Source organism: Nelusetta ayraudi, unplaced genomic scaffold (genome assembly GCF_046127955.1).
Source record: "Nelusetta ayraudi isolate G7.1 ecotype Tasmania unplaced genomic scaffold, CSIRO-AGI_Nayr_v1 ptg000050l, whole genome shotgun sequence".
Taxonomy (NCBI): domain Eukaryota; kingdom Metazoa; phylum Chordata; class Actinopteri; order Tetraodontiformes; family Monacanthidae; genus Nelusetta; species Nelusetta ayraudi.
The window spans coordinates 7,530,001-7,557,686 of record NW_027466100.1 but is presented as its reverse complement, the minus strand read 5'-3'; positions in this window follow the sequence as shown (position 1 = coordinate 7,557,686).

Here is a 27,686-nt window from a genome sequence, read left to right as displayed (position 1 = left end):
CTTGACAGGACAAAAGTGATATGCATTTACTGTAAAGCTGTATTTAGTTTCCACCGGAGTACAAGCAGTCTTACATTTCACTTGTCTGCGAAGCATACAGCTGACGCGGAGAGCCCTCCGCCCCCTTCTGAGGTAAAGCAAACCACGTTGGATGGTGTGGCACGGAGACCACTGGCCGCGTCCACCACACGCCAACTTTCAACAGCGGGGGCTAAATGGGTGTGGCTACGGCTTGCAGGCCGATTAATGTGGTGGAGGACGAGGGTCTGTGCGATATCATATATATTATACTGACTATGGATGAATATGACACTGGCTGGATGATTATGGCACTGACTGTGGATTACTATGGATGCTGAACAGCTGTTATAGGCTATACTGCCTAACTGCACTATATCAGTTGAGTCCTGTACTGTATTGCACTGCCCCCTGTTTAATGCACACTTTATTTATTGTTTTGATTTAATTTAATTGATTTTGTGCATCACAGTTTGATGCAATGCATAAGTGTCATCCTTTTGTCTTAATGGCTGCTGAAAAAAGGGGATGAATAGTTCAAGTTGGAGTTGAAAAGTAAAATAGAGAAATTTTGGTAGTACTAGTAATCATTACTATGTAATGTTACAGTTATGCCCATCTGTTATCTTTGTTGGGCTTGAGTTTATGATTATTTTTTTTACCCTGTGCATCTTTTGTTTTGTTAGTAGTACTTGTCATTGCTCCAACACGAATAAACATGCTGCATCCCACTAGATGGCGCATTTGCCTTATTTACAAGCACCACCGTCATCGGAGCTGATTGCTGCCACTCTCAGCAGCGTGCGTCTACTAAGGTCTACTAAGATTCCACAATCTATTACACCTCGCGAGCAAAACAGGCTACAGGTAAAATTAAACATCTTCAGTTGAGCAACTCAGGCAAGTTAAACTGATTTAAAAACAAACAAACACTATAATACTAGGAAAAGAATCCTCTATATGTCAATAAATACAACAGATTGAGTATTCATAAAAAAAAAAAAATGCTTACTTTAAATAAGAAAATCCAACAAACCAACAAGTGCAACACTAAAAAGCAAACCAACAATTAAAATAATGCTTAATTACCTTAGTTTCGTCCCACACTTATCAGCTTAGCTACTAAGAATAACACACATTATTCACCTGGACAGAAGGAGGTTCTGAGGAACGTGTTGGTCCTGGAGCTTCCTGGTCAGGATGTTCGGGAGATCCCTCTGGCTCAATGTCTGGAGTGCCAACATATTTTAGAATTGCTCCTGCTGAGACAAAGCTCATTAGATCATCAAGCAAAACAGATCAGAAGCGCATTTTCCTATTTTATTATTACAGTGATGTTGCAGTAATATAGGAAAATTAAAAATGAATTTGTTTTTAAATTAAACATTATGGTTGCAGTGTCCCTTTAAAGCTTTTACCCAATTACAAAACTGTCATTTTTAAGAGTTTTTGGCATTACTTTACACACTGTACTAGTTAAAGTAATAAAACTAAGATAAATGACCCACTGCCACAACAGTCTAAAATAGTCAACACCATGCCAAATAAAGTATTTCCATAAAATATTTCTTTGAATTATAAAACAGTAGCACATCTCTAATTAAGGGCCTACAAAATACAAACTAAGCTTAGTAAATTCATCCTAAGTTAAAGCTAAAATAACATTAAGAGTCAAATATGTGAGAGACAACTTCCACTGAACAATAAATAACAGGGGACTGACTACAACAACAACTCCAACATGCCCTCCCTCCCGCCCTCCCTGTTAGAATGTGAATAAACGGGTGTGGAGTCAATCACTCATTCCCATGGCAGGATAGGCCAACTTGGCAGGACATGGTCAACTTTCATAAAACAAACAAAAACGCTGATTCATGACGAACAAATATTAGCCAGCCAGCTAACATTTATCCGACGCTAGCTAGCTAGCTGGCTAGCAGGACAAATAAACAAACTTGGGGGGGGGACAAAAGCGTTTCACCTCCACCTCTCCAGCCCACATCACAAACAAATAACTTACCTTTCCCTTTTGTAAGTTTTTCTTGATCAGTTTTCTTTTCCTTCCGTTTTTCTGCACCGCTGGGATAACTCCTTTTTGATGCCATAATGGTGTCTGTTTGTTTTTAATCCTCTCGCTAACGGGAACGAATGGTAGCTGTCAATCATTCACGTCATACCTGTGCGTCGCCGGCCCGTGACGTCACATCCTGCGTGACAGTGCGGCAAGCCCCCAGAGTCCAAGATGGCGTCCCATTCCTTTCAATGAAGTTGCTCACCCAGCGCATGGCTCCCAAAAACTTTTTGACTTCCGCATTGATGGGATAATAGAGCATGCGCAGTTGTGTCAGTGTGGAGACCGTCACTGACAGTCGTGCGCGCTCACAAACCGTACAAAATTCAACATGGAAATTAATGTATTTTTTTGACGGAACAACTGACGATTGTTGTTTCGAAATTTTATAAATAATAATGATGATGATGATGATGATGATTATTATTATTATTATTATTATTATTATTATTATTATTATTATTATTATTATTATTATTATTATTATCATATTAATAAAATAGTATTATTATAATAATATACTATTATTTGTGTATTAAACAAGTGAGCAATGTGCCACTGAATAATAAATGATAATTCTTTGAAGCAACTCTCTTTGGAAAGCAGACAAAGTAATGAAATGATTGGTCTATTTATTTCATCAGAACTAAAAAAATAAAAAACAAAAACTCAACGATCTTGAAAGTTCCTCCCTGAAAGTTCCTCCCTTTCTCTTGCACCTGTCGATGTGTGTAGCTAACACAAATTTGCAAATATTTTGTCGTCCTCATGGAATTAAACAGCACACCATGTTAATTTATCAGCGAGTGCTCTCTCTTTTCATGCAATTCATCACGCTTAACATGTAATGCTGAATCATGAAAGCTATGGAGCAAAAAATAATAATTACATAAACCACGAGTGAAATAAAATGTGTCATTCATTCAATAAAGATTTCATTCATTCATCTTCTATACCCGCTTATTCCTATTCAGGGTCACGGGGGTCTGCTGGAGCCTATCCCAGCTGTCTTCGGGCGAAGGCAGGGTGACACCCTGGACAAGTCGCCAGTTCATCGCAGGGCCACATAGAGACAAACAACCATTCACACTCACATGCACACCTACAGACAATTTAGAACGTTCAATTGACCTCACGTGCATGTTTTTGGAGTGTGGGAGGAAGCCGGAGAACCCGGAGAGAATCCACGCAGACACAGGGAGAACATACAAACTCCACACAGAAAGGTCCCAGGTCCAGGCCCCGGAATCGAACCCACGACCTTCTTGCTGTGAGGCGGCAGCGCTAACCACTGCACCACCGACTATTTTATTACTTAGTTGAAAATGCCATTTTATTTCATTTAACAAAGCATATCATTATTTCATCATGCATTTAATTGTTTTGTGGTCCTGTGTTTTAGTGCTTCATAATTGTATTCTGTTGTCAAATTTGCCCATCAAAGTCAGATTAGTAATCCTGTACATCAGTTTAAGGAAAACCAATTCTAGGTAATGGATTGCAGATCTTGTAGTGACCTGTTACAATGGAAAGAAATGTATACATAATAAGTACGTCTGTGTGCCCGATATTTTAGCTAAAACTAAACTTTCTGCACAACTGTCTGCATTGTGCTTTTTCTTCGGCCACAGAGAACAGAAACGTCTGTAGTTCTTTGTTCACCCATGGTACAGTTTCATAAGCTTTTCAGTTTTTAATACGTGTTAATGTAAAAATCCACACGCGAGGCATTTAAAAATGGCGGTTTTGGTCTTTCGTGAAAGACTGCCTTTGGCCAATCCTGAACGTTGCTACGTCACCCTTATGGTCTCAGCTCTGCTCGCTTCGAAGCCCAACGAGGCAGGTACCAAAATCCTAACCCCTGGGAACGTGACAATTGTTTTTTTCAATTTAAGTTTTTGTTATTTTGTTCGTTTTCGTTAACTATTATAACCGTGGTCAGGACCTCCAGTCAGAAGATCCACTGGAGGACATTTAGAGCAAACAGTCAGACAACAGCAGCTTCACCACATCAGCTGAAAAATGGAGTTTGGATGCTTTCAGCTTCAAGTCGTGGACAGAAAATGATGCTCACACTGTCACACTGATGTTTTCTTCTCCAACCTTCTCTCAGCTCCAGAGGTTGGTGGTCTGCAGGAGCTTCTACAGCAGCAGAAGATCAGTCTGGAGAGGAGATGTGAACGTGTGACTGAAGGTGAAGAAGAGGAGGTCAACAGAGAGCATGAGGTCAAACAGCTGGAGACCAAGAAGACCAAGAAGACCAAGGAGATCCTCCACGACCGTCCAATCAGGTGCAGCCAGATCTTTGAAGCCTCACCTGAGCAGCAGGGACTCGGGGAGTCAGAGTGGTGCTGACCAGGTCTCTGGGCTGGACTGGGAAGCCTTGGGGTCCCACTGGAGGAGCTGGAGGAGGTGACTGGGTCCAGGGAAGTCTGGGGGTCTCTGCTGAGGCTGCTGCCCCCGAGACCTGACTCCGGATACGGCAGTAGAAGATGGATGGATGGATGGATGGATGGATGGATGGATGGATGAATGCCAGGTGATAGAACATTTCATAAAAACAGACTCTGCATTATAACTTCTATTACACTCTAAAAAAACTCACTCCAATATAACTGCACTCGTCCTTCTCTCACATTACATTGGATCACAATGACCAAACAACACAACAAAGACAATGATCCAACTGTACTGCCACGTCCAGACTCAGTGTAGGTCTGTAGGCCTCTTGGACCTTCATGTGAACCACTGCGTGTTGACTGGAGGTGAAACATGACTGACTGCTGTCCTCCTACCTGGACAATGCAATCTCACTTTCATTCTGCTGCAGATGGCCATTTTCATTTTACACCGTCCAAATTTACAGCTCAGGGCGCTGGGACGAATTCCAAATTGTGTGCAGATACAGGCCTACACTTCAAATAATTATGAGAAAAATCCAACGTAAAGAGAGCACTTCCATTAGGAAATAGTCAACATGAAATTTCGTCTTCTACTGACACCTGCTGGTCAAATTGAATAGTTGCAAATATTGTGAACAAGTTGTCATCTAATTCTAATCCTAAACAATATGGCCATTCCAAGTCAAGTATTAAGACAATTAATCAGGTTTGTACTGCTTGATTGAACACATTCATCCCGTTCCAGTGCACTAAAACCCACTTCCCTTCAGGACCGTGTCAGCGAAGCCAAAACTTCCTTGAGTGACGCTGTTTCCCAGCATGCAATGCGAGCTAGCGATTCACAATACTATTTCATCACAAACATGGATGTAAAAAATAAAAAGGGACGAAAAATGAAACTTCAGGAACACCAACCATTGCAATACAAGCAGAACTGGGCCGAAGTTTTATATTATGTACACTATAATACAGCCTTCTGGTGGACAAGCCATACTATTTAAGCCGTGTCCTCCTACGGTGCTTCCGTGGGTGGAAGCTCATCGTAGAGGTCACGTGCTGGTTGCGCGTCACTCCACCGATCACCTCGGGGCCCTTGCAGGGGATCTGCAGGGTATCTGATTCAGTTGAGTATATGGAAAATATGGGTCGATGGTCAGTTGTAACAAGAGAAGCTTGCTGGCAAAAATAATGTACTACAAGTGAATGTCACACTTTATTTTTGTTTTGTATGAGCATTTAAAAAAAACATCATGATAATCGAATACAGACACACACCCGAATCCAACAAGAACGAGAGTTTGGGGTCTGTAGCGACGGCACAAAGCGTAGCATCGAAGTGTTGTTGTAGCCCTCCAACAGCAAACAACGTTCTTCTCTGCCTTTTAAAATAACCAGGAGCACAAGAAATAGGGTACACCTTATCTGCAAAGCAAGTAACACGTACATTATGAACTATCGTTCCATATCATAATAGATTTAATATGTCAACCAAAAGCAGCTGACCGGCTGAAAAGACTCACTCCACCCCCTAGTGTTGTGAGGAGGACACGTTCCCGTCAATAATTTGAATTTCTCAGCTGCATGGATACGGGGACCAAGCTGAGAACTCCGATTGGACGAGAAAACAGAATTATTGCTTAGTCCGATTAAGCTCTGCATGTAAACGCACTCATTGATTAACATGGGCGCTGAATGGAAGCGCTCGGCGCTTCGCGGCGCTTCCACGTCCAGTGTGAACCGGGCGGAACTTTTCAACATTTTGACGTGGCAGACGCGGGACGATCGTTTTCTATCAGGAGTGTGCACTACATAATCTGTAACGGAAAGTTTGCGCTCCACGACATACGGACCAGAAAAACCAGTCTGCAAACGGGAACCGGGTAACGGCAACAATACCAACACTCGGTCGCCTGTCTCAAAAACTCGAGCCACAGCTTTCTTGTCAAACTGCCGCTTCATTTTAGACTGGCTGGCGACAAGAGTTTTGTGAGCAATTTCACAAGCACGATGCAAGCATTCACGAAAAAAAAAAAAGACGTAATCTAACACATTATTCTCGACTCATTTAACATTGGAAAGCCACTTACCCCTTAACAGACGTGAGGGTCCTCTCACCGAACACTAAATCAGCTGAGCTGAACCCGAGGGACTCCCACACATACAATCGACGGCTCATTTTAACCCCCCCCCCTAGATAGATCCCTAGATAGTACGTTTGATAGATGGATAGAAATAGATAAGTTAGTTAAAGTTACACACACACACACACACACACACGCACATATATATATATATATATATATATATATATATATGTATATATATATATATATATATATATATATATATATGTATATATATATATATATATATATATATATATGTATATGTATATATATATATATATATATATATGTGTGTATGTATATATATATATGTATATGTATGTATATATATATGTATATATATGTATATATATATGTATATGTATATGTATATATATATGTATATGTATAAATATGTATATATATGTATATGTATATATATATATGAAAATATATATATACATATATATATATATAAATAAACCTCTTTCAATGAACTCCAAAACATACATGGTCAAAATCCATATTATTATGTTGTTGTTGTTTTTAAATGCTCATACAAAACAAAAAGACATCCACTTGTAGTACATTATTTTCGCCAGTAAGCTTCTCTTGTTAAGACTGACCACATACAAAACAAAAAGAAAGTGTGACATCCACTTTTAGTACATTATTTTCGCCAGTAAGTTTCTCTTGTTAAGACTGACCACATTGATCCATGTTTTCACCTGATGACCTCTACGATGAGCTTCCACCCACGGAAGTGCCATAGGAGGACACGGATTAAATAGTATGGCTTGTCCACCAGAAGGCTGTATTATGGTGTACATAATATAAAACTTCGGCCCAGTTCTGCTTGTATTGCAATGGTTGGTGTTCCTGAAGTTTCATTTTTCCCCTTTTCCCTTTTTATTTTTTACATCCATGTTTGTGATGGAATAGTATTGTGAATTGCTAGCTCGCATTGCATGCTGGGAAACAGCGTCACTCAAGGAAGTTTTGGCTTCGCTGACACGGTCCTGAAGGGAAGTGGGTTTTAGTGCACTGGAACGGGATGAATGTGTTCAATCAAGCAGTACAAACCTGATTAATTGTCTTAATACTTGACTTCGAATGGCCATATTGTTTAGGATTAGAATTAGATGACAACTTGTTCACAATATTTGCAACTATTCAATTTGACCAGCAGGTGTCAGTAGAAGACGAAATTTCATGTTGACTATTTCCGAATGGAAGTGCTCTCTTTACGTTGGATTTTTCTCATAATTATTTGAAGTGTAGGCCTGTAGTTGATGAGGAATCACGGTGTGCTAACGCTACTCAAACAGCTTAGATGAAAAAAGGGAGTGTGATTTGGATTTGTGGTACATTATGACAATCTTGGACTTGCAAGACTGAGGCGACGGTTCAATTCCCATCAATGTGTATTATATATGTGTTATTTAGCTCATCTATTCTACATTTTAAATAGATCACATTTGACATCTGACCCACTGAACACTTACTATTGAACATATTTTTAAACTATGGGCTATTTAGTCTTGTTTTAGGATATAATATAATTCATTGCACAAACTGTCAGGCTAAGTATAAGAGCTATAGTCTACTACAATCAGTCGTGCCAAAAAAGAGACATTGTCTTTATTTTTCATTTTTATTTTATTGTGTCAGCATTGAACCATACAAGGACATACAATGAGGATACTCATTATAATATTGATGAAGTGTTGTTGTTTCATGTTTTGTTGGCTGTTTCAAGGGTTTATTTAGTTTGTTGTGACACAATCTAAGGTTCAATTTGTAAAGAAATAAAAGATTTTGTGAAAAAAGATAGTGGTCAAAGTGATTGATATTTGTGTTTGTGTTTTTTGTAGTCTTGTCTGGATTTGTCCTGTTCGTTTCTGGTCTGTGTTTGTGTTCCCACTCTTGGCCTTCACCTTGTCGTGGTGAGTGGGCTTTTAACTAAGACAGGCCAATTATATATATTGTGTGAAGCCAGCAAAACAGTCATTATTATGAGAATTACAACTGAAGCACACTAAATAATACACCATAAGTCACATTTTGCTTTTCTGTTATTAATCTAATGTGTGTTATGTCAAGCCTCCACAGTGGCGTGCTGCAGTCAGGATGAGACGAACAAGGTGAATGGATGGACGGATTGATGAGCCCAGCGAGCCTCCACCATCCACAGACAAGCCAGTCCCATCTTCTACCCAGAAGGATGTCTCTTCCATCTATCTTTGCCTGCCAGGGAAATGCAACCAAACATAGTAATTACAGATGGTGTTGTCTCTGTTAAAGTGACACATGGAAAAAAAAAATATATATATATATATGTTTTGTGATTCATGTTCATGACAATAACAATCGAACAGATTTTCTTCATTCTTCCAATGAGTTTGTAGATTATATAAAGACAATTATAAAACACATTTGTTGTGGTTTTATATTAAAGCAGATAGTCAAACGTAAATGTAGCATGGTAATGTTGCGAAGACACATTTATTTTTGTTTTTCTTTGTTTCTTTAGAAGCTTTTATTTTGGTTTTCTGTGGAAGCACAACAGACAACACACATGTTAACGTCCGCTACTACGGTTCGCTCCGCATAGGTCTCACGAGCCACTTGAGAGACTTCCTCTCGAGCGTTATCTACTTTTTACATTTCAAAACACAGATCCATACCCGACTTCGACTTGAACTTATTAATCATGTCGTTTCCCACATTTCCCACATCACTCAGAGACGATACATTCAAAACGTAAATTTAACTCACATACCCTCGATCTCAGACTTCAATTACGAAACAGCCACACATACATTTGCTCTTATTTTCAACCATTTCCCCTTCTCACCTGTGGAAGCACAACAGATAACACACACGTTAAGGTCCGCTACGACGGTTCGCTCCACATAGGTCTCATGAGCCACTTGAGACCTCTCTAGCGTTATTCCCCGGGGCGAACACGACCTCCACTGGTAGAAGTGGGTAACTGCACCCTGCTCACTGATCACTCTCACACACGCCACAAACCACAACAAAAGCAGGAACAGTGCTTTGCCACAATTATGCTACATAAACACGTCCTGGTCCCCTCTGGATCCTCTTTTCCGGTCCTCGCGATCACTCTCTTGGCTGCGGTGGGCATGGTTCTTCCTTTGTCAGGGCATTCTCTGGCCCAGTGACCCATTCGGCCGCAGATGTGGCACGCCCCCTTTTCGCCTCTGTCTCCGCTAGTCGCCCTTCGTCGGTTGTCGTTGTTCCTGTAGGGCCGTCTCGTCGTGTCACTGAGGTGCTTCATCATGTTGAGGGAGGCACGCTTTATCTTCTTGTCCTCTGCATCGCTGGCCTCCTGCAGAAGCCTCTCAGCGTGCACTGCATGACGTCGGACCTCTGTCAGCCGGGCATCTTCAATCCCCACGCAGCAGCTGCTGTTAACTGCTTTGGCGATCTGGGGGAGCAGCCCTTGTCTGAAAGCAGTGATGAGGCTGGCCGTTTGGTTGACGGCAGTCCTGATGAACGTGGCGACGCTGCGGCGTCGGTGCTGGAGTGCGCAGGGTTGTACGGTGGTAGCGTTGGATGAGGGCAGGCGGGAGGAGGGAAGACAGGCATGTCCAGGAGAGGGTCCCTCGGGCCTGTAAGAGAAGGATACAGACGATTTGATGCATTTGAATGCTCGTGTGTGAGCGGCTCCTTTTCTCCCTCCTCTGGGGAGTGTGTGTGAGTGTGTGCACCCTCTGCCGTTATCTCTGTCACCCCTGTGCTCCAGCGCCCAGCGCTGTTCACACGTTTGTTTTTGTTTTCTTTACTTGTTTCCTGTCCCTGACCTCTGCTTCAGGTTTCCAGAATGAAAAACACCTTTCATGATCTTTGATGATTTGAATCTCCCACCTGTTTGGGTTTTTCTTTTTTGTAACCTTTCCCTCTGCTATCTTCAATTTATCCCGGAGGTTTCTCAATTCCTCCAAACTCAGTGATCCCCCTGCTGGGAAATCATACTTTTCAACCCAAATTCCCAACATGTCAAGACAATCTGGACCATATTTTTTCCTCATGTCGTCCACAATTGGTCCCCCCTGGGGAACAGCAGCAGCCACTTTGCTCTGGTTCTTCCCCAGCACTGTCTAGCTAGACTTATTACTCTGACTTTTCACTAAGTTTTCACAAAATTCCAAGTCAGAAAATACACAGGCGTCCCCGTGCACCCCTTTTTCTTACTCTGGAGCAAAAAGGTGGAGAAAAAACTCACCCCTCTGGTAGTTTACCTACCAGAAGCTTCCGGCTCACTTGTGGAGCGGGAATTTCATTGTTGATTCAGAATCAACACCGACCTGACAGGCACGGTTAACGTATGCGCTCCGTCCTGCCCCGGGACCGTTCGTAGACGACAAGGAAAACAACCCACTGGTCACTGATATGTCTGAGACAAGAACAATTACTTCTCACCCGATCTCTGAATCAGCACTTCCCTTCCAGGTTCGCTTGGATAGACGTGAAGCCGATCAGATCCACTCTTAGACGCCGATCCTCTCATCTCTGAATGCTTGGTTCAAGGTAGAGGGGGAACGAGGAGTTTCCTCCGTTCCTGGTCCCGGGCCCTCAACGTCCCAGAGTTCCACTGACAGGTCTCCAGCAATCCTGTTCGTGACGCCAAATTGTTGTGGAAAAGAGCGAAGATGCCGATGCAGGAATACTGGGATAATAAGTAATTTAATGAACAAACAATAAAAAAAGGGATCGGAGCTCCGAGGCACAAAACACAGTAAAATGGGAGTGCGAGTGCGAGGTGGGAAGGAGGAAGAAGGTCTCTTATACACAGGACTGGGAGGGGATAAGATAAGGAAAGAACAGGGAGGAGAACAGAGAGAGACAAACCAACGACTATACGATAGTTGACCGATTTCACAGCTCATATCCTGTACAGGGAGAGGACGAGCACATCAGTGGCAGGCCATAAAACAAAGTGAAATATGATGCGTATATGTTAGCCTAGGATTCTAACAGTTTACACGTGCTACTAGTGATCATACAATATAAACCAAGATAAAGAATAACACAAGAATACTCTATCATGTTCGACCCATCTTAATAACCGAGATTTTTTTTCCAGGTGCGCTTTGCTCATCTCTTTGTACCAAATATTTAGGGGAGTTTTTATAACATCACATAGGTTATTCGAGTATATAGTCTTGAAAGCTTTGTCACCCAGCAGAGATTGAAGTGGGATATCTAGTTGGTCAAATTCTAGCTCCTTCCATTTTGCATCGTAACCCGCCCTGCACCAGTAGACTATATACTGCAGTTGTGCTGCTTTATAGTCGTCCTCCAAGCATGGGAGTGACATCCCTCCCTGTTAAGTGTAATGTTTTGTAGCGTACCCTTGGTTTCTTGTTCTGCCATATGAATCTAGAAATGATCCGATTCCATTCACTGAATTTCTTATTGGGTATTTCTACAGGTAGCAATTGGAGTAGAAATAACAATTGTGGTAAAATAACCATTTTTTAAGTATCTATTCGGTTGTAAAAATCAAGTACTAGGGGGGTCCAACTGTCCAGATCATTTTTAATTTTGGTTGTGATGCTACCGTAGTTTGCACTATATAAATCTTTGGGGGTCTTGGGAATATGAAGACCTAGGTATTTCAAAATTCTGGTTTTCCATTTAAATTTAAAGGACTTACGTATGTTTTCTTGAGGTATGTAATTAAAAGTAAGAGTTTGAGTTTTCTCTATGTTCAATTTGTATCCCGAATATGAACCACATTGGTCGAAGGAGGGCATTCATTTAGGGAGACTGGTATCCGGGTCGGATAAAGTCACCAGGATGTCATCTGCATATAAACATGTCTTATATTCTTTCCCCTTGAATAGTATTCCCGTGATTTCTGGGTCTTCCCTAATCTTTTGAACAAGTAGCTCTATAAATAGAGCAAACAAGATGGGGCTCAGTGGGCAGCCCTGTCAGCAACCCCTCTCCAAACGGATTGTACCTGAAAGACTGCCATTTATTCTGATCCGGGCCACAGGTGAATTATATTTAGATTTTAAACATTTTATAACTGTATTGTTAAAGCCAAAACGTTGCAGGACCAGGTATAAAAATTCCCATAGAACAGAGTCAAAAGCTTTTTCTGTGTCAAAGCTAATTGCTAAGGACATTGTGTTTCCTTTGCTCATTATATGTAACAGATGTATAGCTCGCCTAACATTGTCTTGTGTTTGTCTATTTTTAACAAAACCTGTCTGGTCCGTGTCAATTAGGTTAGGGATAATATTTTCTAGTGTGTTGACAATAATTGAAGTGAAAATTTTATAATCAGTGTTTAAAACTGAGATAGGTCTGTATGAGCTGCAATCTGTCCTAGCTTTCCCTGGTTTCAGTATTACAGATAATATGGCCTGTTTCCAAGATGGTGGGGTCTCGCCACCTTTTAAGACATAGGTAAAACAATTTAATAAATAGCAGTGGGGTCAGAGAGTACCTAAAAGTCTTATACCATTCTGCTGGTAGTCCATCTCCCCCGGCTGCTTTGCTTGTTTTCAGTTTAGAAATTGCCTTGTCGACCTCTGCATTTGTAATCTCTGTAGTTAAGCACTTATTTTGTTCTGTGACAACAGATGGCAGGTCTAGGGATTTCAAAAAATTGATTGACTGTTACTGCTTCTGCTAATTCGGGTTGAGTGTATAAATTCCTGTAGTATGATTCAAAAGACTTATGTATTGCTTCTGGCTTATAACACATCTGGTGTGAACAGAGATGGAAGGGGAGAGAGATGGAACAGAAGGGTAGAAACAGAGAGGATAAGAGATGGGGAGAAAGGGGGGGGGGAGGGGAGGGATGAACAGAGACAGGGAGGGAGGGAGAGGGTGGGGTTGCTCATGTGTGAATGCTGTAATTTAGTGTTTTATTTATGTTCTGCTGGCACAGCTCTTCCTAAATGTATACATTTTCTACAGGATGAGTTGGATGACACTGCACAGGTGTGGAATGCACACAACATCAGGCCATCAAGAAACCTGAACGTCCCCAGCGGTCGGCCTAATGTGACGCATGCTGTTCCTGAACTTGACCGAACAACAGATTTTCTCTCCCCTGTTGAAGATGAACACATTTAACTGTGCAAAAATGAATGTGTCTTTCGGCTGGCTGTACCATGTAATCCAGATATTTATGAACTCTGTATCATCTTTATGGCTGAGTCCCATCTTGCTCCACCAACAGATCCGTATCAGGCTGTGAACTTGTATTTGCACCTAAGAGAGGCCATCACTGCATCTCTCTAAACCACCCGACCCTCTCCACAGGATGGACACTTATTCCACTGCAGTGCGCCTCCCCCTGACCCTATCCAGAGAATGGACACTAAATTGTTGTGAACCTCCTGTTATTTTGTGTCTTGTTAAATCTCTAGTGTTCCTTTTAAAAATACACAGGGATATTGGTTATTTACTGCACTCCTTTGTTTCTGTTATTACGCAATCCTTATGGTGATGCTATTTACTGAATTTACTTTTTGACCTGAAGGTCGTGTGTGCAAAGAGCTGTTAAATAAAAGTAGCCATGTGAAAAAACTTAACTATGTTGTTGAAACATTGAGAAACACAGAAGCACAAGGTTACTTTAAGATTTACTTTAATTATTCTTCACTTCCATGAATTAATGAACATTAACGTGATTCTTTAAAGTCAACAATTCCTGAAAAATTAAACCGGTGTTGGACAACTCGTTCTGAATGCTTGGTTAGAGTAAACAGATGGACCTGTAAGCAGTCATTTTCAAAACAACATTTTCACTTTCAACAACAAAAAAAAAAACACCCTCATAAAACTCTGCTGAAGCATTTACTATTCTGTAACACAGGTGTAACTATGGAAGCAGATAGTTACCATAATCCAAATAAAAATGCAATAGCAGAAATGCTTTTAAATTTTAAGAACGAAGCTGCATTATTTGACTCATAATTAAAATGGTTAATAAGTCATTCAATCTGCATTTTCATTTTCTTCTTCAAGACTGCTCATTCTTGTACTTAATTCAAATGAAAAAGGAAAACACATTTGAGATTTAATTTTCAAAACATGCACCAGCAAAGAGTTACCAAAATTCAATATGAAATGTAAAATTCAAAAATGAAAAAGCAATAGCAGAATGCTTTTTCATTTTAAGAACGAAACTGCATTATTTGACTCATAATTAAAATCATTAATAAATATTGCTATATGCATTTTCATTTTCTTATTCGTGTCGCACCTTTTATGCCATCAAAAAGAAAACTGAGGGCATTGCTTTTTAATTTTCGTGGTCCTGCCCTGCACAAGAGTTACTCCACCTCCGCTGTGGGTATGGCGGTATGATGCCAAGTGTCATTTGCCTCCTGTTATGTGTAAATTCTAATGTTTGTGAATTTAATAAAGATATATATATATATATTATTATTTTTTTTATTTAAAAAGAAAAGAAAAGAAAAAAAAGGTATGGCGGTATGACACCACTTTGCCATCGTTACTTCTTTCACGTCATTGAAGTTGCCGGTAATCGAGATTTAAATCGCCGAAAAACGTGGACCACTGACAGATCTCGCACCAGCATCTGCCACCAGTCGACGGATTGATCTGTTGCTTCGCATCCTTCGTCGGATGGACTGGTGGCCGACGCCGAACAGCTGTTACTCCACCCATGTAACAAATAGCTTTAGCTTTGATGTTGTGCTGGTGCATCAAGGTGTTCCATAACTGACAACAGGTTGGCTAGGGCAACCTTGTTTGCGTCCGTATCTGGGACGGCAGAATACCTGCTCAACTCGGTCCCGAGCATCACATTCAGATACACTATTCAACTCCACCTGGGAAGCTAAATCCAGCAGGGTTTGAACAATTGTGTCAATGTGCGCCATGCTCAAATCTGTCCGACCAACGAGATCCGTCAGTGGTCCACGTTTTTCGGCGATTTAAATCTCGTTTACCGGCAACTTCAATGACGTGAAAAGTAACGATGGCAAAGTGGTGTCATACCGCTATACCTTTTTTTTTGTTTTGTTTTGTTTTTTTTAAATATACAGTATATATATACATTTATTAAATTCACAAACATTAGAATTTACACATAACAGGAGGCAAATGACACCTGGCGTCATACCGCCATACCCACAGCGGAGGTGGAGAGCTGCTGACGTCACTTTCCTGCGCCGCGCGCTTACTTTGAGATTGCGATTTCATTTTCGAGTTGTGGTAACTCTTGTGCAGGGCAGGACCATGAAAATTAAAAAGCAATGCCCTCAGTTTTCTTTTTGATTGTGTCATAAAAGATGCGACACGAATAAGAAAATGAAAATGCATATAGGAATATTTATTAATGATTTTAATTATGAGTCAAATAATGCAGTTTCATTCTTAAAATGAAAAAGCATTTCTGTTATTGCTTTTTCAGTTTTGAATTTTACATTTCATATTGAATTTTGGTAACTCTTTGCTGGTGCATGTTTTGAAAATTAAATCTCAAATGTGTTTTTCTTCATTTGAATTAAGTACAAGAATGAGCAGTCTTGAAGAAGAAAATGAAAATGCAGATTGAATGACTTATTAACCATTTTAATTATGAGTCAAATAATGCAGCTTCGTTCTTAAAATGAAAAAGCATTTCTGTTATTATATTCTTATTTTAATTTGGATTATGGTAACTGCTTCCATATAAAACAAATACATCCATAAATATATACAATGTGAGAATTGTTTCTTGCAAGAGCTGTACTTCAACCCATGACCATCGATAAAAGTGTACACATCTAATCGTAAACAATCTGCTGCAACCTGAATTTCCACTTCTGTGTCTATAAACCAGTCACAGCTTGACTGATGGCTCTGAAGAAGCAGTTTCCATCAGCCTCTACATTCTCATTTGTACACGGCGAACCTAATGGGCCTTTGCAATCAGAAATTGGAAAACTCGCACGGTCCAAATGAATCTTCAAGTTTTTGCAAAGGTCTAAACAAACATCAACATCAAGGGGAGAGAAGTTACACTCTTCATTGGTCACAGCACTGACAAACTCTACGTCAGAATTATCCATGTCAAAGTGAGGAGTTTTGCTCTTCTGAAGTGACTCACTGTTGCCAGCTGGTGCTGGAATTTTAAACCGTGACCATGCAGAACCTTGGCTAATCTAATACCAGTGCCATGATCTGCCACTGCATCTTCACTAGTACTAACTGATGATGGATCACAAATCACATGTGCGAGGCGTAGAACGAGCGGAGCAGTCAGAGGCAACAGAAGAAGAAAGAAAAGCCTCCTTAGCTTAGTTGATCTTCTGTGTTGCCTCCTGGACGGTGCTGGCCTCCTCTGGCTTGGTGCTGGCAACCACGGGAGCCACAGGAACCACGGGCACAGCTCTGGTCATCTGTGGCGTCACCTCCACCTGATTAAAATAAGAAAGATGTGATTTTATGCCAATAAACATAGAAAGGAAAACACTAGGCTTTACACGGTCACGATTTTTGTGCCAATCACCGATCCAACGTCCTCCGTGTGTATCTTTTCCAAGTGCCTGATTAAATTTGTGGTGTTGAATTTTTTTACCAAAGTTCCCCCGCGAGGTACTGTAGCGTTGCATATATTGAAGATTCAAAGAAACTTTACTGTCCGTCACATAGCGACAGTACTCAAAACAGGAAGAGGCACGAAGACGAAAATGAAGGTTTTTGAATCATGAATCATTAGCCCTCGGTGTTATGCCCCGGCCTAGGGGGAACCAGGACACAACATAAAGGCCCCCCCCCTTCTCCCAGCTCTCAAATTAGACAAAGGTGCTTCGTCCACAGGATGGTTTTTATTAAACGTCACCATCATTTCACTGGCGTCAGGGAGGGCATGGCCAAAACAACAAACAAAATGGCTCTCTTATGGATCTTACCTATGAAGAAAACAATCAAATAAATGACAGTCAAACTAACCTCCTTCACTAAAACACAGGAGAAAAGGGTCACAACACAAATGGCTTCCCTCCCCTACGGGCTACGTGGACACAAAGGGAACTGAAATAGATTACAAAACAGAATTGATGGCTGAACACAGAATGCTGCTGCTGCAGCACATGGCCTCTGGTTGGGAGCTGGGAGAAGGACAAAGAGACCGAGGTGTTGAAGTCCTCCTCCTTTAATATTGGCACCAGCCAATCACCTTTCCGCACCTGGAACAAGCAAAAAAAAGGGAACACAGGATCTACTGCGCCATCTAGTGCCCAAATGGACACACAGCAGACAAAAGGAACTGACAACAATGTAAACCCAAATCTATACATTTACATAACACTCGGATACAAACAAATAAACATGTCGATGCTGTGAAACTACTTTGGAGGAAATGAGACAGATTAAAAAAGTTTCAACACGACCATGACGTCATTGATCGGTGATTCATGACATGACGCCCGATCATGAACGTTTCAAAAAATGCCAAATATCGGCCGATCCGATACAGCCGATAAGATCGGTGTAAAGCCTAGAAAACACACACAGGTGATGAAGTGGAAATGAATAAGTACAAACCTGCTGCACTGCTGTGACATTGCTGGAGGCAGACTCAGTCATGTGGACAGTTGAACGTGTTGCCCACACCTGCAAATACAAGGACACAAAGTAACGTTTAAAGAACTGCATTTATTGTCCTATCACAAAGATGCACACAATGAAATACACATATCCCAAATACCAACATGTCACTGGTTTGTTTTGGTTTTTGAGGCAACGCGTGCTGATCGACGTCTCAGGCTAGACATCTGGAAGAACATAAAGAAATTAATTCATAAACAAAGTAACACACTAATTAAACTGTACATGTACTGTACATATGTGATCTTGTGTTGATAATAGGGGTGGGGCGATACGGCTAACCCACGATTCGATACTGTGACGATATTTGGCCCACGATAATGACAACATCACGACACACGATATCTTCGATATCTTCGAAATTTTGCCGACGATATGTGACTGAAAAAGAAAAGAATACCCATAAAAAGGAAAATGCCTGTGATCTTGCATTTATTCCAAAACTTTGTATAATGTACAAACAAACGTGCACTGCACAAGCAAACATATTAAAGTGCATGAACATTAATAACTTTCATGTAAACAAGGACAGTGCTTTCTGGTAATGTAAAGTCAGTAGCAACTTGTCTTATCTCAACTTGGGGACTTGGGATATACAAACCGACGGGAAGATGAAAGAGGGAAAAAAATCCTTTCACTGCCCCGATTCTGAAAATCAATAAAAGAAATGATGCAGACAAAATAAATAAATAAATAACCGCGTCCCCGAAATATACGGGACAAAGTGAAGTGCGTCCCCCATCAGTTCATTACGGGACAGGCTTTTTAGTTGCCAAATATGGGACAATCGCGTATTTTACGGGAGGGTTGGCAACCCTATCTAGACCACAGACGGAAATTAAATGAGGTTTTGTCATTTTCCACAAAAAACGGGACAAATTGTGTCCCGGGAGAGATTTTATCTTTCCCGGGACAGGTGGACAGGTGGTGTTTGGAAAAAAATATTGATATTTGCCGTCAGTGTATCGATTATTTATTGCGACAGAAAGCACAACAATATATTGCAATATTGATTTTTTTTTTCACCCACCCCTAGTTGATAAGTGTATGAATAATTGTGTGAATGTTACCGTGGCAGCTGGGGAAACCCTGCCAGATGACTCCACGACGGTCTCCATGTGGTCCAGGAGCACAGCCTCACTGAACCACACGGGATTGGACGGGATGTCTGTGTAAAATGCAGTCTCAACAGCTGTTGGTACTGTCTATAAAAAAAAGAGGAGAGGAAATCAGAGTCAACTTAGGATAAGTGTTCATTTTTAAAATAAAAAGTTGCACAGTTTGACAAATACACGATTGGGGGGAAAAAAAAAGAGGGATGAACAGGTTACCTCAACCTCCTGTCCAACAAGAGTCCATTCAGGAGCAGGTCCATACACTGGCATGTAGACAGGACCTGTCACAACCACTCTGGGAGACACCCTGGGCGATGATTGGTTGTGGCACAACACCCCTGATCTAGGTGAAGGGGGTGCGAGCTGATGGAGCACTGCAGCATGCAGACGCTCCACCAAAATCAGTCCTGAGGTGCACCTGAACAGAAAACAACATGTTAACACATATTTGTCAAATCAAATGAAGAGCAAGTAAGGCTGAAGAAGGCAAAACTTACACCATCATAACACCACCATGTACAGCTGACGAAGGGGGAGGTGATCGGCCATATACACAAATGTTACACCTGGAAGAAGTGTCACATAATCAATTATGTAATCACACAATTCTAAGAAATATCGGTTAGCACAGTGTCACTGAAGAGAAAAAAATACAACAAAAATATGTATTTTACACACCCATGCGTGCAGCAACACGATGATATACTTGACGTAGCGCTGTTTGTAGTTCTGGCTTGACAGTCAGGCGAGGTGGAAAGTCAAGCACAAACACCTACAAAATAGTTGTATATAAAAAAAACAAACCCAAACAAACATAAAAATGCAAAATAAATTCATGAATATTCTTGTTATTGAACTATGGATCATGGAATTACTTGATATTGATAAAACAAAGTGGCGATGACATTCATGTGTTCAAATTTGTTTGTCACAGCAGATAAACAAACCTTGGGCCAGCGGTCCAACACAGTTGCCAGTAGCGCAGCAAAATCCTGGGCGGAGTCTGTTACAAGCCCGTGTTCAAGGTTGTTGCCCGGGGAGAGAACACAAAACCATCCACAAGTGGACAGAGATGTGAGTCTCCCACCACCAGAACAAAAACATAAAGAAACTCGTGGCTTGACAAAATCACGACCCATACCTTCTTGTCTGGTTGCTGGGCCTTAAGAACGAACTTGCACTGTTTTGTCAGTCAGGAGCAAAACGGGCCATCTTCGCACCCAGGTCGCTGAACAGTACCGCGCCCTGTGTAAATTAACAAAAAAGAAAAATCTAAATATGTTTTTGTAAGATTTATTTGGAATACAACATAACAACACAGGCAGAACATGAAATCATGAACGTGGAAGTACTCACGACGTTCAAAGTCCTTCCGAGGTGGAAAAGGTGTCCAATCCCGTTTTTGCTCCAGGCGTCGTTTCATGGCCAGAGAGCGACGGAATGCCTTGGTGTTCGGCATCTGAACAATGAAATGAAAGATTGTGTCATTTTCAATGAAGGACAATGATAACACAAGTTTACAGAAAAAAGTGATGTTTTCTCACACACGACATCAAAACACAGAAAGGTTTCTGTACCTTTGCAGCTGGAGACGATGAGCTTAAATCAATAAAGCAAAAGAAAATGTGTATGTGTACTCTTGGACCCTAACCCTAATGCCATACAAGTCTATGGGGTGAAATTTCAACTTTGTCCTACAGATATGGGGCCACTTGCTTTTTCATCAGGAGCCCCCAAGAAGCACCCACGCCAAATTTGGGGCTTCTAGTACTTGAGGAACCCCGAAACCCTAACCCTAATTTCAGCTAAGCCTAACCCTAACTCTAGTTTCAGCCTTATTGTTAACCCTAATTCAATGCAAGTCTATGGGGTGAATTTTCAACTATGTCCTAGAGACTTGGGGCCACTTGCTTTTTCATCAGGAGCCCCCAAGAAGCGCCCACGCCAAATTTGGGGCTTCTAGTACTTGAGGAACCCCGAAACCCTAACCCTAATTTCAGCTAACCCTAACCCTAACCCTAACCCTAGTTTCAGCCTTATTGCTAACCCTAATTCAATGCAAGTCTATGGGGTGAATTTTCAACTTTGTCCTAGAGACATGGGGCCACTTGCTTTTTCATCAGGAGCCCCCAAGAAGCGCCCACGCTAGATTTGGGGCTTCTAGCCAATGAGGAAAAATTTGGAGCAGACACAAAAGGGTTACAGCTGAGAAGGCACTTAAGATCCTCAAAGGACTGTTGCCACTCACTAGACCAAACAAATGGTTTCAATGGACTGGTTAATTCTTCTCTCGTGGCCGGCAGCTCCACTGCCTTAGTGCTGGAGATGCCCGCTCAGGGAAGACGCCAGGAATTTTGGGCCCCCTTCAAAAAAACAAAAACAAATGGGCCTCCTTTGCGCAGCGCTTGTCAAAAGCTTCACATCACTCAAAAAATACAGTATAGTTCAATAATAGTGCTTGAGTCCATCTTGACAGTGTCAATGTATTTTTATTGTGAAGTCTCCACAAGCAATACAAACCTGGTGAGTTTAAGACTTAGTGACTCTACGTACATGAATGTATGGGGTACCCCGTCCTTACCTTGTTCCAACCTTCCCTCCACAAATCTGGCTGTCCAGTGCCGAAGTCAAAGTGAGAGAGAGAACAAAGAAGGAGGAGGGCCTGTGACGCCGCTGCTGATTGGATCCTTGGTCGGTTGAATGAGCCAATTCTAGAGCTCCCCTCGGTGTCCACACACTGCAAAATATATCTAAGAAATAAACACTTAATTTGAGAAAGAACAGGCTAGAAACAAGTCAAATTATCTGCCAATGCAGTAAGATATTTAGACTCTGTAAGATTTCTTAAAATAAGACGATATATCTAGGCATTTGAAGAATGGAAAAACTCTTGAAATAAACAGTAAAGCACTCATTCCAAGGACTGTACTAAGTCAAATAAACTTGATATTAGCTTCTCAATTCTTTTTTCACGTTTGCTTCTTTCTTAATTTGAATGAAAAGATCTTAAAACCAGAGGTACTAACAGTGCAATTCTTCTTAATTTAAGTGTTCACAATATTAGCTTTTTTTTTCTCAAAATGAGACAAAGCATCCACCCCCCCTACGCCCACCGCCCCCCCCCCCCCCCAAAAAAAAATGCATCTTAAAAACAAACAACCTCAAGCAATCATTTCTAGAACGCAAGTAACAATTGTTACAATATTCACCGTCATCATTATTGAATATTGATTCAGATTCCCTGACACTCAGTTACACACAAAAAAAAAACAGCATGGGGACAGCATATAGTGTTGTGTTCCTATCACCACTGATAACATGTTTGTTCCAACAGACTCCACCCACCCTCAAGTTACAACTACCAGGGGAGTGTATCACTACCTATGCCTAGTACACAGCTCTACTCCCCAATAAAATCTTTCCATTCTGCCATGGTCTTTTTTGTATGAGGCTGTGGTGTCTCACTCATGGATAGTGTCCTGTAGCACTTCTGTCTGAATGACATAGAGAAGGGTTGCCACACACTTTTGAATATGTGAGGTGCAGGGCATAGTAGTAACCCATCAGATGAAGCAGACCATCACTCAAGTCTTCCTTGGCAAGCGTGGTGGCGGAAGTGGCTCCAAGACAGATGAGACAGCGGGTCCCATCAAACAGCAACACAGGGGTGCAGAAAGACCTCTTCTGCGAGTACATTGTGGGATCTTCTGTTGGCTAAAGAAAAAGAAGAAGGAAACGCCACATCCATGCATGGAACTATGAAGTGTTGAATGTGAGAAAATGCAAACAAACTTTCACCTGAATGACATGAAGCAGTGCCTCACTGGCATGTCCCAGCTTCTTCGGTGGTGGACTTGGTGAAGGAAAGAGTGTGGGGAGTGCCCTGAGCAGCGCGATGGAATATTCCACTGGAATAGAAGAAATCAACTTTGAGTTCAAAGTTAGTCTTCCTAAAAATGAGTCTTATTAGGTTTGTGTTGATCACAAAAAAAATCTTATTTTTTCAGCATGAAGAGTATTACCATTCTGCATCTATTCATTCAGCGCAACATAAACCATCCTATGTCCAAGGAAACAGCTACACAGTCAATTAGAGACACAGCAAAATGACTCTACTGAACTACATCCAGCGTTATGCGTGGCTTCATCACTTCATTTTTTTCCCAAACACCATAAAATTACACATTGGAGCAGAAGTCTTCCCATCTCTTTTTTTAGTTCATCAATGAATTTTCTGTTGCCCTTATCCAGAATGCGCCGCAGCTCATTCATCGCCTATAATGCAAGTCAATGTTAAAATCTGCAAAAATGCTTGCTTTTCATCATAAACCAAAACAAGTTAATCACTTACATGATAAAGATCCTTGACACATGGATATGCATCCAGGATCTTTGTTGGCCTTGTCCTGTTCTTTCAGAACATCACTATCAATGAAGGATCTTCTTGCTTGAAACTGCAGGTCAAGAATTTGGGAGACAGCATCTTGGTTGGGTTTTGGTTTCTTGTACAGCTCCTGCAGGGTCTGATAATGTCTGGCCTGTGCTGTCAGACCATCTTTGGCTGATGAAATGGAGGAGACAAATCAGTAAATCAGTCAAATGGATGAAATTGTTTGGAGCATCAAAATATATCAAATGACAATTCAAATGTAAAAATGCCTGTGATATATCATGATATCCAAAACTATCATAACATTGCCTAGCTTTCATACATTATCATTATTATTAAAATGGACATGTTCCTACTTATGTGAAGTGTGGCCATTATCAGAACTGCGCCCTGGTGTGTGACACAAAATAATTGTTGATCCACCAATTGAGTCTGCATCATGATCTTCTTCTTGGTCACTTGCTGAGAAGTCAATGCGATGCCTTTTCTTCTTGTGGCCCCTCTCTGGTGAATCTCTTGTGAAGATTCTTGTAAGTGCTCGCATGTGGTAAATAAGATTTCACTCCCCCCCATGCTCCTCACTTTGTACATATATATATGACTTGAATACAGAACTGTCCATTTGTGATGTTTTGCACTTGGAGTCAAGAGCCTATAGGTTTATTTAAATAAAGATGGAAAGTGAACATGCACAGATAAAAAAAAGTATCAGCCAAAAATAACCACACGCTTCAAAATCTAAGTGCGCAAAATAATATAATCACTTACATGTTTCATTGTTTTGTCTTAATCCTTCAGCATGGGATAATACTCCACTAGTCTTTTAGCCATTGCAGTGACTTCATGCTTAGAAGGGTACCAGACCCCCTCTCCTTGCTGACTGGCTCTCAAGATAGAAATCATGCTGGTGACAGTGTTTGTCACCAGCCTGCATCTCAGCTCTTTGAACATGACACATTTCCCCTCACTGGCCATCTGGAAGTAGTGCTTACGAGCTTGCTCCAACTCACTGTCTGTATAGAGGGTGGGCAAACTTTTTTAGCAACGGGCCACATGACAGACCTGCATCGAGTCGGCGGGCCACGGAAGGGGGGGTTGTAGGTAGGTACAGAATTCATACTTCAGTGCCTTGGAGCGAATAGCTTCGCCACTCAACTGGCCAAGAGACATGTGGCCTGTCCTTCTCCATTGCAAGTGGGTGGGAAAAGCACAGGAGTTGGTGTCTGCTCTTTTCTTAGAAGACAGCCTGCAATATGATGTTGGAAAGGAAGCAATTTTTCCTGCTTATGAGCTTGTTCCTGAGCCCTACCGGCAAAAATTTAGGAACCATAGAAAATCTAGTGGTCAAACCTTTGTCGAGTTTGCATGGGAGAAAAGCAACCTCTTTGATAAATAGTGTGCAGCTAATGATGTCAAAAATGACTTTGAGTCACTCTGTGAGCTCGTTCTTTTAGAAGATTTTAAAGACTCTTTGCCAGAGAAGGTGGTAATGTTCTTGAATGAACAGAAAGTGTCGTCATTGTCCAAGGCTGCTGTCCTCGCAGATGAGTTTGTGTTGACCCACAAAAATGTCATCTCATCTTCCCCCCCGATCGGACACGCCTTCTGCTTCTCGTCCCACAAGAGCCGAGTCTAGCCACCTCCCCCTTGAAAAGGCTAGAGGGAAGGGACTTCTGGTTTGGCCATAAAGCGGTAGACTGCGCGACACCAGGGCTCTCGACCGTCTAGGGTAAAAACTCCCCGAAAACTTGTATAACTATTGTCAGATATCATATTAACTACAAAGTGATCAGGGGAACGTTGGAATGGGAAGGAAAACTTGATTCAACCAAAAGAGAAACACGGTAACAGACAATATGGCGGAACTACCAGCTTGCTCTGAAACAGAGGGAGATGGCGAAACAAACTCCTCGTGACTAACGACGCGGAAAAGGGCTCGGACATAAAAATTATTAGCAAGGAGATAAGGGATTTAAAAACGGAATCAAAAGAAGTCCTTCGCACGTTTGGAGAAACACTGAGGAACGACGTGGAAAAAGACTTGGACGACTTCAAACACGAAATAAATCAACAACTTGCAAAAGTCGTCACCGAACAGGAGCTCCAGACCGGCAAGATCAACCAGGCTGAGTCGCGGATTGAAAAGCTAGAACGTTGGGCACAGGAAGATAATGACGCTCTGGTCATATCATTGAGAGAAGAAAAAGCTCTTCAGGACAAGTTAACTGACCTGGAGTCCAGGCCGAGGAGAAACAACCTACGTATCTATGGAGTCACTGAAGGAGAGGAGGGAGAATCTGTGGCCAAGTTTGTGGAAGACCTGCTGAAAAGCAAACTGCACCTGCCAGCGGATTTTAATTTCCAAATTCAGAGAGCAAACTGCTCATTTGCACAGAAGCCAGCGGACGGTGCCCAACCGAGACCCATCATTGTTAACTTTCTGGAATTTACTACCAAAGAGAGGGTCCTGAGAGAGCTATGGACAAAGAAAATAGAACTGGGGAAGAAAGTACCATCATTCCATCACGATTACGCGACAGAGATGGTCCAAAAGAGAAAGGAGTACAACACTGCTAAAAGAATCCTGAAGGAGAAGGGCATCCGCTTCCAGACGCCATTCACCAAGGTGAGGACCCACTGGGATACGGAAACTCGAACCTACAACAGCGCAGAGGAGGTCAAGGAGGAATTGGCGAGATGCGGCCTGGCGGAGAAGACGGCGGTGGCGACGGGTGCGGAGGGGCCTGCGGCACTCGGTGCCCCGCACTACGACGGAGTGGCAGTGCAAGGAGGGATCCTGGAGGGGCTACGCATCAGCATGACGCATCAATACGCACAGGTTCGTTACGCTTTGAAATTTAAGAGGACGAGACGGACTTCCTATGAAACAGCTTTATTTGACAACAATTTAAAATAGACCAGGTTTAGCTGCCTGAGTGTCAAGGAAATAAGTACCATACCAAAAAGACTGTTCAACATAAGAAAATAAGGGGTGTAGTATCTGAATCTATGTATATGACATCATGTGATCTTATGTATATGGCCTGATGTGAACTCAGCAGTGAACCTGCTGCACTTCTTCCCTAAGGGCGTCTCAGGGTCCATATATGGTCTTGTTGTTGCCAACGGCCACCAAATTGAAACCAGATGGTCATTGGGGGTGCAACTATGGAATGTATACATTCTCCCCCACTTCTAGCATCTTCCTCCCTGGTTGCTGGGAGGTATAAAAGGTGATGGGAACAAAGCATCATCGGAGTTGCTCACATCTGGCCCAGAGACATCCCCAGGCTTTCCATGGTGCCTGTCTGACTTTTGACTTCTTTGCAAATAAACCAGTTTTTATACAACTAAGTCTGTGTCAATGAAGACTCCTTCAACATCTACATCACTTGAATCCACCAGAAGAATTCACCACAGGGGAACAGGGCCAAAGAAACCAAAGAAAACTCAAAAAAGGGAATAAACAAAGCTAGGGGAATCACTACAAACCAAAATTCACGCTACGCCAACTCCTGTCCTAAAGAAAAGAGAACAAAATGAACATACTAATACCTTGAGACACCCAGGCAAGCGTTAAACAGTTAGAACGAAAGGAAAACTTTTATTTATTCTTTGCACACACACACACACAAAACAAAACTGCCTGGGTGCAGTCGCTCCAAGTCGCTGCCTTCCCGCCGAGCGCCAGAGGAGGAGAGGGGGAGGGGGGCTTCAGCTTTAACAGCCAAGCGGTGAATGCACAACGATCACGCACACACAGCACCACCTCCCGATGAACGGGCACCCGCCAGAGTTCCTCCTCCAGCTGCGCTTATGGCCCAGCCCGCTCTGGGATTGCTAGCCGAAATGCTAAGAACTGCGAAGGACAGAGTTCTCAGCGTGGACACGCCAGAGGACAGAGTGCTGACTCCAGCCTGCGCTTGTTTTTAAAAGAGCTGCTTTCACTCTGCACTCTGGCGCAGGTGTAAT